This window comes from Schistocerca serialis, chromosome 4, assembly GCF_023864345.2.
Source record: "Schistocerca serialis cubense isolate TAMUIC-IGC-003099 chromosome 4, iqSchSeri2.2, whole genome shotgun sequence".
Lineage (NCBI taxonomy): Eukaryota > Metazoa > Arthropoda > Insecta > Orthoptera > Acrididae > Schistocerca > Schistocerca serialis.
In genome coordinates, this window is record NC_064641.1 from 271,902,652 (window position 1) to 271,916,448 (window position 13,797).

Here is a 13,797-nt window from a genome sequence, read left to right on the forward strand (position 1 = left end):
CATATTTGCAGTCCCGTTAGGAGAAATGGTTTAAGTGATGCTCCTTTGCACCTGCTTGGTTTTGTTTTTACTGGTCTCGAGGGGTACAAAGTGGAAGGCCGGCAAGTTAGGCGCCGGGGGTAGGTAATACCTGCTTTCTTTTTAACATATCTGTTACTCTTTCTTCAGGCATAAGACTAGTTTAAGCAAATGCAGTAAGCAATACACATTTCCATAACTTTCTGCTTCTAGGAAACGTTGTTTTTCACAATATTTAAGTAAATGAGAAATATTATTTCTCGATTAAAAACCGGGGCAGTTACGTGTTCCCAGTGGTTTTCTCGGGACACCTGACATTATGCGAAAACCAGGACTGTCTCGGCAAAAACTGGGACTTCCGGAACTGGGACGTCTGGTCAGCCTACCTTTATATCCTTGGATCTACATCCTGGCCGTACTTCACGGGTAATGGCCTCCGTAATTCTTGTTTTTTTCATAGCTCTCGCTTCTAGTTGTTATATTTTTGTGTTCGGGATGTCGCAAGTTACACTGTGCTTCAGTGCCTCGTACTTTGCTATCAGTTTCGTTGTAGATGCGACGGACCATGTTGATATCGGAGACATGATAAGCATTAGATGTCAAAACAGCTGCGGCGATGCTAGCGCTCCTGGCGGTTACATTTCTCATTGCAGTAAACAGAAGACGAAGGGTTTCTTTGATCAAATCTATTGGTTCAAATGGCTCTGAGCACTATGGGACTTAACACCTAAGGTCATCAGTCCCCTAGAACTTAGAACTACTTAAACATAACTAACCTAAGGACATCACACACATCCATGCCCGAGGCAGGATTCGAACCTGCGACCGTAGCTGTCGCGCCGTTCCAGACTGAAGCGCCTAGAACCGCGAGGCGCTAGATTTGATCAAATAAATTGGACGAAAGATAACATCTGAAAAAAAAGTTCCGTACAAGATATCGGGCACACAAACATTCTCCAATTAATGTGATAGTGTACTGTCGGCCTTGTGTGTGTGTGTGTGTGTGTGTGTGTGTGTCTGGTGCGACGGCGCGCAGCGGCAGTGCGCAGCTCTGTGGCCATGCGACAGGCGCTCCCCCGCGCCGAGTGTGAGCGAGTTGCAGCGCCGAAAATAGTCCGGCTGGGGCATGCCGCCGCTGTCGGGACGGCGGCGCAGCGGGCCCCAGCCGGGGCGCTGTTGCTCTCTCACCCGGCGGCCGCGGACCGACGTTTCAAAAGCCTGCAGCTGGAGGCACACGGCTCCAGGGGTGTACACGCCGGCAGGCTCGACTTCTTTCAATGGCGCCGTGGGCTCAGCAACGGCGCCTCAACTTACCTGAATTCTCCAAACGGTGGCGATCGACCATTCGACTGTTTCACCGGACGCTACTGGCCCAACAAACAAGCGCCGACGTATGTCGGAAGAACTCCGTCACAAAATGATGCGCGCTACAGCTCTACCGCTCTACGACATGTGTTATCATATAACCCCCGCACAAACCAAAGTGAACTATTTCAGTGAAACATACGATTTCCGGAACTTTCAAGCAGTAAAATATGGGTGTTACAATGAATAAAACTGATGAACATGTAGCTGAACGGATCTCGTTAATACTGAAACCTTCCCGTCTCCTCTACATCTCTTTTGTTACGCAACCTTCCCTTCTACAATAACTTATGAAACCTTCCCTTGCCGGCCGGAGTGGCCAAGCGGTTGTAGGCGCTACAGTCTGGAACCGCGCGACCGCTACGGTCGCAGGTTCGAATCCTGCCTCGGGCATGGATGTGTGTGATGTCCTTAGGTTAGTTAGGTTTAAGTAGTTCTAAGTTCTAGGGGATTGATGACCTTAGAAGTTAAGTCCCTTAGTGCTCAGAGCCATTTGTAACCTTCCCTTAGGATTTCTATCTCTTGCTTAATAATAATAAATGAAATTTTCCCTTTGAAATTAATTCTCTTTCTCAATCTTCGCATACAAATTTAAATGCTGCTTATTAAAAGTGATGTTCTGATTATTTATACGAAACATAGAATGTGTCGTCGTCGTGGCCCTCAGTCGTTACCTGTAATAACCCAAAACTGTTCCTTACCTTTTTACTGATACTGGATCGCCATCTGACTGCTACATCGAACTGCGACACTAATATACTTACTCTGTTTTACTATACTCTATTAGCTGTCATAATAAGTGGCTGTATTTACTACCAAAGCTGACGTTATTCTTTAATTAAATTGACTGAAGTTACGTAATTCATAGTTAAACTTTTTCTTCGCAACAATAAAATTTTGCAGTTTTACGTTGCTGGTTTTTGGGATGGATTATAATCAGTAATGCAATATTACTGGCAAAAAATAATTATATTCTTAATGAAATGATTTTACAAACGTTCAAATGGGACTTACTTTTTACAATAATCTTACAACTAGCATTGCGCTAACGTACCTTCAGTAGTCTTGAGTTTCTTAAAAAAACAATTCAATAATATTAGTTCCTATTATGATAATAGTTAGCTGATTTCTCTGTACATCCGTTTATAATCTCTTGTAAATCATAGCTGGTGGCTGGCAGGCACACCGCTCCTCTCAATCTCTCGCTTCAGACCTGCTACCGACTCGCTTCACATCTCGCTTACTACTGACTTCCTACGAACGCTGAAGTGCAGTCTCTCCCGCCAACAATGCTTTCTGGTGAAGACAATCCCTGCTACCATTACAAAATGTATCAATACGCGGTCCTTCCAGCTCTTTTCTTAAAATGTATCCATATGCGGTATCTCCCGCCCTTTTTACAATTACATCAATGTGCGGTCTCTCCTGCCAACAATACTTTGGTGCAGACATTCCCTGCTACCACAATTATTTCTAACATGACAAATATTAATTATTCCTACTTAATCCTATCAATAAAATATAAACTTTTCATCAATTGTGGTTTGACAATAGACAATAGAAATATACACGTCTTACAATACACTATAGCCGTATTTATTGAAAACCTTGTAGACTCGCACTACCAGTCTCGCAACATCTCTAGTTGCATCTTGTGGTGCCTCTCAAAAGACCAATGCATCGAAAAAGTAGTTACATAGACGGAATAAATTATTTGTTGATGGACTAATTAAAAAAAACATTTAAAATTGGAACTGGATTAACCAGAGTACCAGACTGCTCAATGTTAAACGTAAAGTGGTTGCATTATCATGAGACTCTGACAAGGGGCTAGTGTTGTATGATGATAGTACACACATGCTGGCCTCTTGCAGACTTAACACTGCTGTTTGATATAGCTATTGTAGTTTACGACTGGCAGGGTGTGACGGTGGACGCCGACCCACAATATCCTTAGTAAATGCAAAATTAAAGCTTGCGTGATCAACTTTGGTGTACGACACACACCAAAGCTGGTCACACAAATTTTAATTTTATCGGAGTCTCATAATGCAACCACTTTACGTTTAACATTAAGCAGCCTAGTATTCTTGCAATTTCATACTTTTTTTTAAATTTATTCAGTCCACAAATAATTTATTCCGACTATTAATTACTTTTCCGATAAAACGATAGCATTGGTCATTTTTATAAAGAGCCGCACAACACGATTCAAGTAAAAATGTTGCGAAACCGGCAGTGCGAGTCTACAAGTTCTTCAATAAATACGGCTATAGTGCATTAACGAGATTCATTCAGCACATGTTCTTAAGTTTTATTCATAATGAAATCTATATGTTATTGATTGAAAGTATTTTGGCTGTGGTGTCCTTGGTTTAAAATTATCTGCAATCCCAGTGATACATACGATAACTCTTCAGAGCATCTGATGGCGATGCAAGAAGTCGTGAGACACGTAAGGTATGCCAAAATACTGTATACAGATGGTACCATAAAGTGTAAATGGCGTCCGATGCACATCCATAGATCAGACAACACAAGCTTGGGGGTGTTAGAAATTACCTGCATAAATTATTATGACGACTGACTTAGAAGCCATTTCAGAAGCACTTACGTACGCAGGGAACTGCATTGAGGACGAAACTATTATCTTAACTGACTACGGAGCAGCAATCGTGAGCTTGGAAAGCCAATTTACACAGCGACACATGAACCCAGTCGTTTATGAAATTGTGTAGCAAGTCAGTAAGCTACAAAATCATCAAAAAGAACTCACATTCATCTGGGTCGAAGGCCACAGCGGCATCCGCGGCAACTAACAGGCCGATCAACTGGCTAAACGAGCAACAGCTTCAGGAACGCCACGTCACTCAAGGGTACTGCACGCAGTCTACAGACAAGACTTAAGAGGACTATGCGAATAAATTGGGATGAGGAATAGAGTAGAAGAACCAACGACAGAGAGAAACAGTATATAGCGATACACCTTGTGATCCCGTCAGCTCACGGGCACATAAAGCGCAAACGTGTCAAGAGGTTTCTACACAATCTTTACACAAACGAAATTGAATTACAATCGTTCTAAAAAACATTTACATCAGCTGGGCCTGACCAGCAACTCCATTTGTACAATTGGAGAAGAAGAACACATGAACCACACGTTATCAGGCTGTCCCGAAAACACAGACGGGATAGATGGTAAACTCGATGAACTGAGTGCTGTGCAGTACAAGGCCCACCATTGCGTTGCCACTCTTTTGGGAACTACGGACGTTACGGTGTGCAAAGTCACACACAAACACACACACACACACACACACACACACACACACACACAGTTCTCAAGGAATTAGGTGTGTCAATGTAATCAGCCACCTCAAAATTCATGCGAACGTGGCAGGGAGGAAGAGAAGGAGACCGGCAACAAGATACCACACGGGAGAGCTGTCACTTCGAGTGGGCGAAAGGAGAACTCCAATGCCTGGACGACGGACCTTAATTACCCAGTACATGAAAAGACAAATCGGTCACATAAAGTGAACTGTATTTGTACAAATTTATTTAGTAAAAAAAATACATAATTTGCTGTAACTGGTTTTATTTTAATTTCGTACATAGATAAGCGCAGTGCAAGCATCTCAATTTCATAAATAATACTTCTTTTACCATAAATTGACTTAAACTTGTACACAGATAATAGTCAAAATTGACAGTTGTTACTGATGCGTAGAAACTATCGTTGGTTGTATGGTAATGAAATCAAAAGCCAATAAATATACACATACAAAACAGCGTCTCAACTCTGCCGCCGTCAAGTAAGCCGGCACAGTAGATCAGCGGTTCGGTCAGAGGGTTAGCTGCACTCTCCAACAAAAAAACTGAGTAAATGGATCAATGATGAACTTGAGTGGATGTTATGGGACGTCCGCCTCGAACAAATTCAACGAACAATAGGGAACGAAATGAGATAAAAACAGTAGTCCTACATGCCTCTTCACATTTCTAACTCTTATAGTGCTAAGAAGCTCCGACATCTCCTGCAGGGGACACTGCGACCGTTAGGAACAATGTAGAGGGTGGCGCTGGGGAAGCGGGAAATTTTGAATGTTAGAGTTGGCAACAATGCAATATCGATAGGCGTTAGGAACCGATGCGCAGATGTGGCGAACGCGTCGCCATCTACTAATCATGCAGTACTGAAGTGCTACGGAACGTGCTATCAATGTGAGACCGTTTTACAAACAGGGTGAAAGTGCGACTGCTGCGCAAAGAGTATTTCGGATTTCGAAGCACTCCCAGCTAGGACGTCATGGACTTGTCCCAGCTGCTCATGCGATTACAACGTGGATGCTTAATTTTGAAGGACAGAAGCCTTCAAGTGCCCAGATAACGTTGCAGCTGTCCGAGTTTCCAACGTGATGAGCCCTCGGCGCTCCGTTACACAGCATACATTTACCCTAGAGATAAGGCACCAAGGAATGCTACATTTTGATACGTTATAGATCTTGCATCAATTAAATCCGTGAGACCCTACGTTGCGAACGGACTTTAGAGAACGGATGTTGGCTAATATCAAGGAAGGCACCAATTTCGTTAGCAAAATACAGATGTCAGAAGACTACCCACTTTCACCTTAACGGATGCGTTGACAAACAGAATTTCAGTTACTAGGCACAAGAAGACCTTGTGGGTTCCACGACCGACCATTACATAGCACCAAGGACACAGTATGGCGTGTTGTATCACACTCAAGCCCAAAGAAACTGGTATAGGCATACGTATTCAAATACAGAGATATGTAAACAGGTAGAATACGGCGCTGCGGTCGACAACGACTATATAAGACAACTGTCTGGCGCAGTCGTTAGACCTGTTGCTGCTGCTACAAGGCAGGTTGTCAAGATTTAAGTGAGTTTGAAAGTGCTGTTACAGTCGGCGCACGAGGATGCGACACGTCTCCGAGGTAGCAATGAAGTGGGGATTTTTAAGCGCGACCATTTCACGAGTGCACCATGAATATCAGGGATCCGGTAAAACACAAAATCTCCGACATCGCTGCGGCCGAAAAAGGCGGTGCAAGAACGGGACCAACGACGATTACAGAGAATCGTTCAATGTGTAAATTGCTGAGATTTCAGTGACGGGCCATCAACAAGTGTCAGCGTGAGAAACATTCAAAGAAACATCATCGGCCGACCGCGGTGGCCACGCGGTTCTAGGCGCTGCAGTCCGGAACTGCGCGACTGCTACGGTCGCAGGTTCGAATCCTGCCTCGGGCATGGATGTGTGTGGTGTCCTTAGGTTTAAGTAGTTCTAAGTTCTAGGGGACTGATGACCTCAGATGTTAAGTCCCATAGTGCTCAGAGTCATTTGAAACATAATCGATATGGGCTTTCGGAGCCGAAGGCCCCCTCGTTTACCCTTGATGACTGCACGACACAAAACTTTACGCCTCGCCTGGGCCCATCAACATCGACATTGGACTGTTGATGACTGGAAACATGTTGCCTGGTCGGACGAGACTCGCTTCATATTGTATCGAGCGGATGGACGTATACGGGTGTGGAGACAACCTCCTGAATCCATGAATCCTGCATGTCAGCATGGGACTCTTCAAGCCGGGGGACGCTCTGCAATGGTGTGGGGCGTGTGCAGCTGGAGCGATATGGGATCCCTGATACGTCTAGATACGACCCTGACAGGTGACACGTACGTAAGAATCCTGTCTATCACCTGCATCCATTTATGTCCATTGTGCATTCCGACGGACTTGGGAAATTCCTGCAGGACAATGCCACACCACACACGTTCAGAAATGCTACAGAGTGGCTCCAGGAACGCTCTTCTGCTGGCCACCAAACTCCCCAGACATGAACGTTGTTGGGCATATCTGGTATGCCTTGCAAGTGCTGTTCAGAAGAGGTCTCCAGCTCCTAGTACTCTTCCGGATTTATGGACAGCCCTGCAGGATTTATGGTGTCAATTTCCTCCAGCACCACTTCAGACATTAGTCGAGTCCATAGAGCGTCGTGTTGCGGCACTCATGCGTGCTCTCGGGTGCCCCACTCTTAAATGTAGATATGAGTGATGTCTGTTCCGTCGGACGCCATTCATATTTATAATTCTGTGGTCGCAATGGCTATCTGATGCGGAAGTTTCAGTGCAGATGCACGACCAACGTTCCAACTCCTACGGGAACGAGAAATCTGCGAGCAGGGGATTACCGGGAAGGGGCCGTCGCTGTGCGGCGAACGGGTAGTTGGGAGTTTGGGACTGACGGAACGCGTGTCCGAATGACCAAGACTGTTAAGGCAACCGTTTTAGAGAAGCAGAGCATCCGGGTTCGGATCCTGGTGTGGCATAAATATTCAGCTCTTCTCACTGCATTGTCGCAATGTCTTGCTGAAAGTCATTATTTCCTTCCCGTCTATTTCCCACCTCGTTTCCTTTCCATTCCTTTCACCCCAATAATTATTTACGTGCTGTATCGTGTCATTGGGCCTTAATTGTGTTTAATGTGACTATGGAATAGCAACATCCCCTCGAAATGTGATATGCTTGAACATCCTTAACACCGAGACGGCACGATCTTAACTCAAAAAACTTATGCTTTCAACTGGACGGAGCCATGTCACATATTGGGCGACAATCGACAGAAACTGGTCGCCGATTTATTGTTTGGAAGGCGTGTCATTTCACGTAACGGCGACATTTCGTAGCCAGCGAGATTCTCTAATCTTAGTGTATGGGTTTTCTTCTTGTGGGGACATCTTTTAAGAAACGTGTGCCGCACCCGTTCTGCAAGTACTTATGAACTGAAAGAAAAGATTGGAGACGAAATCACTGCCGTTCCCCGAGACACGCTACACTGAGTATTTCGGAGTTTCCATAACAGGCTATTAGAATGTGAACGCCGAAACGGTATACATCTTTCCGATGCCAACTTCGAGAAGTAAAGAGACAGTTTGTGACAATTTGTGATGAAAACATAACTCGTATACGGTGTACATACACTTTCGTCAATGGAAGAATTCTTTCTGTGTTTTATTGTGCAAAGCACGTTACTTCAAAATTCTCCTTTCACCTATGCCACCTTGTATAAAGGTTTTGCTTGTTTCAAAATAACACTTATAAAATAGTTTCTCAGCTACGGACGGTTTACTTCCATTTAACAACATTTATTGGAATGTCGCGTTTCGACAGCATGCTGCCATCATCAGATACATTTTACTGGCAGTTTCCTTTGGATGGTACTTGTTTTCTGAGTGTGTCTGTGAAGTTACGCACCAAAATTTGCCCTCGTCCTAAAATATTTATTATTTTAGTGTGCACCCTACAGCTCTTGTTAAAATCGGTGTGACTTACACAAATGCGTTAAATTTGCGAACGGCAGTTGATTTCTGTGACCGATACAAATAGCCATACTGTAGGTGCAACCAAACCGGAGGGACGTCTGTGGAGAAGCTGGGCAAACCCATGTCTCTCGAAAACGAACAGCAGACTTTTCAGTGCTTCGATGATTTACTGATGTGGCCTTGTAACATTAGCCAGTTTGACCTTGCTGTGCTGGTACTGCGACCGGCTGAAGACAAGGCGAAACTATAGGCCGTTATTTTTGCCGGGGACATGCGGCTCGACAGTACAGGTTAATGAAGATGTCATCCTCTTGGGTAAAATTGAATTTGCTGTTCGGATCTTCGCACAGTGATTAATCAGAAGGTTGTGATCAGGATAAAACAGAAGCGCAGTGTATGGGTTAGAGTGCAGAATGTTAGATCCCATAACTGGATAGGTAGGTTAGAGAATTTAATGGATAGGTTACAGTTATATCTAGCGGAAATAACTCAAGCGCAGTGGCAAGACGAACAGGACTTCTGATCAAATGACCAGAGGGTTATAAGTACGAAATCAATGATATATAATGAATAAGAAAATAGCAACATGGGTAAGCAACTATAAATGGTATAGTGAACGCCATGAGCATCCGCAGAGATTTTGCAGAGGGAGGAGGGGGAGAAGACTCTAAAACCGTCGTTTTTAAGATAAATCAATTGGTGATCCTGCCTTAAGAAATAAATTTTATAAGCGATGCAAAAAAGTTATTATAGCCCAGAGAATTTATACTTACTGAATGAATATATGAATCAGATTCCATCTATACTTCTGATTCCAGTGGGGTGGGGTGGGGGGAGGGGGGGGGGAGAATGCCCGTCCTTTCCCCTCTTGCAGCGCCTACGGTGAATGCATTATCACAGCCAAGACAGACACGAAGCCAATACTTCCCACAGTAGTACATGTTTGTAGGTGTCCTAAAACTGCAGAGAGACAAATACTCTACGACTTCAGATGGTTAACGAAGACGAAATTTTAATTGTTGTGGGCGACAAAAATTCGCTAGCAGGAAAAAGTAGTAGGAGAAAATGAACTGAGGGAAAAGAGCGAAAGAAGAACACGCCTGGTATAATTTTGCGCTGAGCATAGTTTTATCATTGCAGACACTTCGTACTCGTATAAGAACAGCGAAAGAAAGTTGTGTACGCGGCAGAGATCTAGAGACAACAGTAGGTTTCAAGTAGGTTATGTGATGGGAAGACAGACATTTCGACGCCAGATTCTGAACTGCAAAGTATTCCCAGCGGCAGATGTGGACTCTGACCGTAATTAATGTGTTATGATATGCAGAGTAAAACTAAAGATTGCAGGAAGGAGATGCGACCTGGATAAATTTCCAGCGGTTGTTGAGAGTTACAAAGGGAGCATTAGACAACTACTGCCAGAAGACAGTGGAACGGCATACAACAGAAGACGAATGTGTAACTTCGAGAAGGTGAAATAGTGAAGGCAGCAGACGTAAATAGACAAAGCCAGGGGAAAATACGAACATACAGTAAATGAATTGTGACTGAAGTGATGTGGACGATAAACAATTCACAAAAGAAGAGAAAAGAAACTTGAAATGTGGTACCAAAACGGAATATTGATGATTAGACGGGTAAATCGAGTATCTTATAAGAAGAAATCGAACTGGGAAGCAAATAAATTTGCGGCACAAAATGACTAAAAGAAGGAATCGATTGACAAGACACTTGCTGTGGTGCCAAGGTATCGTCAGTGCAGAAAAGCGTGCTTGACAGAAGTGGTAGGAGACCAAGGCTCGAACACAGTAAGCAGGCTCAAACTGTTGTAATTTGTGGCAGTTGTGCAAAGATTGTCAAAACATTAACGTAGATTTAAGACACACATATTCAAAACAAAAGGCACAGCATACACTGAGATGACGAAAGTCATGGGATATTATTATGCACGTAAACAGATGACAGCAGTTCGCGTACCCAAGCTATGAAAGGCCAGTGCATTCCCGAGCTCTCATTTGTACTCAGATGATTTAAGTGTTTATGGCCGCGCGGCGGGAATTAATAGACTCAGAAAGCGGAATGGTAGTTGGAGCAAGACGCGTGGGTCAATCCATTTCGCAAATCGTTACGCAATTCAATATTCTTAGACCCGCAGTGTCAAGGGCGTGATAAGAATGCCAAATTTCGGGTATTACCTTTCACCACTGATATTGCAGTGGCTGGAGGCTTTCACTTAACAACTGAGAGCAGCGGCGTTTGCGTAGAGTTGTCAGTGCTAACAGACAAGCAACACTGCGTGAAATAACCGCAGAAGCCAATGTGGGACGTACGACGAACGTATCCGTTAATACAGTGCGGCGAAGTATGGCGTTAATGGACTACGGCAGCAGACGACCGACCCGAATGCCTTTGCTGTTGCAGCACGATATCGCCTGCACCGCCTCTCCTGTGCTCGTGGCCTTACGGTTGGACTCTAGAGGATTGGAACACCTTTGCCTCATCAGATGAGTCCCGATTCCAGTTGGTAAGAGCTGATGGTAGGGTTAGAGTGTCGCGCAGGCCCCATGAAGTCCTGGACACAATTTGGCAACAAGGTATTGTGCCAACTGGTGATGACTCCATAATGGTGTGGGATGTATTTACATGGAATGGACTGCGTCTTCTTGTCCAACTAAATCTATCATTCACTGGAAATGTTTGTGTTCGGCTACATGGAGACAATTTTCAGCCATTCATGTACTCCATGTTCCCAAACAACGACCGAGCGGGGTGGCGCAGTGGTTAGACACTGGACTCGCATTCGGGAGGACGACGGTTCAATCCCGCGTCCGGCCATCCTGATTTAGGTTTTCCGTGATTTCCCTAAATCACTCCAGGCAAATGCCGGGATGGTTCCTCTGAAAGGGCACGGCCGACTTCCTTCCCAATCCTTCCCTAATCCGATGAGACCGATGACCACGCTGTCTGGTCTCCTTCCCCGAAACCAACCAACCAACCAACCCAAACAACGATGGAATTTTTATGGATGGCAATGCGCCATGTCACTGGGCCACAATTGTTCGCGATTCTGGGCAATTCTAGCGAATGATTTGGCCACGCAGATCGCCCGACATGAATCCCATCGAACATTTATGGGACATACTCGAGAGATCAGTTAGTACACAAAATCGTATACCAGCAACATTTTCGTAATTATGGACAGCTACAGAGGCAGCATGGCTCAATCTTTCTGCAGGAGACTTCGAACGACTTGTTGAGTCCATGCCACGTCGAGTTGCTGCACTGGCCGGGCAAAAGAGGCCCGACACAATATGAGGAGGTATTCCACGACTTCTGTTACCTCAGCGTAATTTAAGTTCCGTGTTTGTCAGTTTCATTTAATAATTCAGTTTGAGGTTCTTTGATGTGTATGTCTTTGTTCTGCACATGTAACAAGTATGGCCATCTGTTAGTTGCTTAGGGAGCTTTTTGTGTAAACGTTTTCTTTTTTTTCTGAGCAAATTTTTACTTGCAAATTTTATTATTTGTCTCAACATTCTCTCAAATGTTAAACAGCGCAGAAACAGTAGAATGTGTAGAGAGAAAAACGAAAAATGTGTAATGCATTTTATCTCGTCTGTAAGAGAACTGCACTGGTTTCGGAAAGATTTTATTTATTGTAACAGTGTCGAGTAGTTGTCTGTGGCCGGCTGGCAATATGTACTTGAAATGCGGTAGTACGAAAATGTGGCAACTGGAAGGACAGCGGGGCGTGTCGTAATTGTAGGAGTGATTTATTAAGGAGAGAAGAATAAATGTATTGCACTCTATGACGCGATACGAGATAGAAATGTGCTACAGAGATGCCAATAAAATACGAGACGTCCACGTCAACAGTCCAGCTAAGTTCGCAGACTTACTGTAAAGCGCAAGTTCTCAGTGAATGTCTGTTTTCGTTTTCAATATAAATTCATTAAAAGAAAGTGTATGAACTCGCTTTCTTGTATTCTAATGCACATCACCATAAAGCAGTAGTAAGTTTAGCAGTTAAAGTCTTGTAAAGTCGCTTCACGAAAGTAAACTATTTTAGTCACTGCAGTCGCATAGCAAATTTCATTAGCTGCATAGTATCTTTTGCTACAGTAGCAGTATTGCCTATGCATGATTAGTAATATAGACTGAATGCATTGTGCATCGATGTGTTATTATTATTATTCTTACTATTATTATTTGCCACGTAATTATATTGTCACTTTGACATGTTTTGTGGTAGGAAATCAGAGATATTACTTTCACAAACCTTATGTTTCTCATCTCAATAACATCAGTTTATATCTTGTTTAAAATTCCGATTCCAAAATTCTGCAAACATACAAGAGTGAGTGCTTGCAGCAGTATCGTTGTAACATGGCGTTGGGTTGTCCGATGCGTTCGCATCTCTTCATTAAGCAGGATAGTTAAATAGTAAATCGTTCTGGCCGCTTCATAGGATGAAGAGAGTTGCTTACGACAGACTAACTCGGAAAATAGCAACAAACCAAGGAAGGAAGACCACAACAACTACTACAATAGCGTGTTTAAATCATTTCAGTAATGTCTTTATTTACAATTTTGCTGAATATGTCCTCATCCGGAACAGAGAGTACAAGAACAAAAAACCACCATCGCTACACAATTTTACTTAGAGGTGTTTACATTCAAAGATTCTTAACTGCTGAAATAAACCGTATATCAGTTGCTACAATAACACACACACTACAAATTCTATATTTTTCATATGCATAGAGAAAAAACGGCGTAGTTGTGCTGTGTGTTGACAACTGTTGTACACATACAAGCAATTGTAGAACACGTGGTCAGAAGTGATGTCATGATCACATGAGAGGAAGTGACATAAAATCAGTAAAATTAAGAAAATTTACGGAAAATAAGTATAAATTAAGGGAAAATACGCCGAAATGTGGAGAACTGATGGAAAATAAGAGAGTACTTACAAATTTGTTTGGTGCAGGAAAATTCTTGTACATGAGAACGAGTGTGTGACAACAAGAGGAATATGAGAAAAAGTTGACCACGGAAC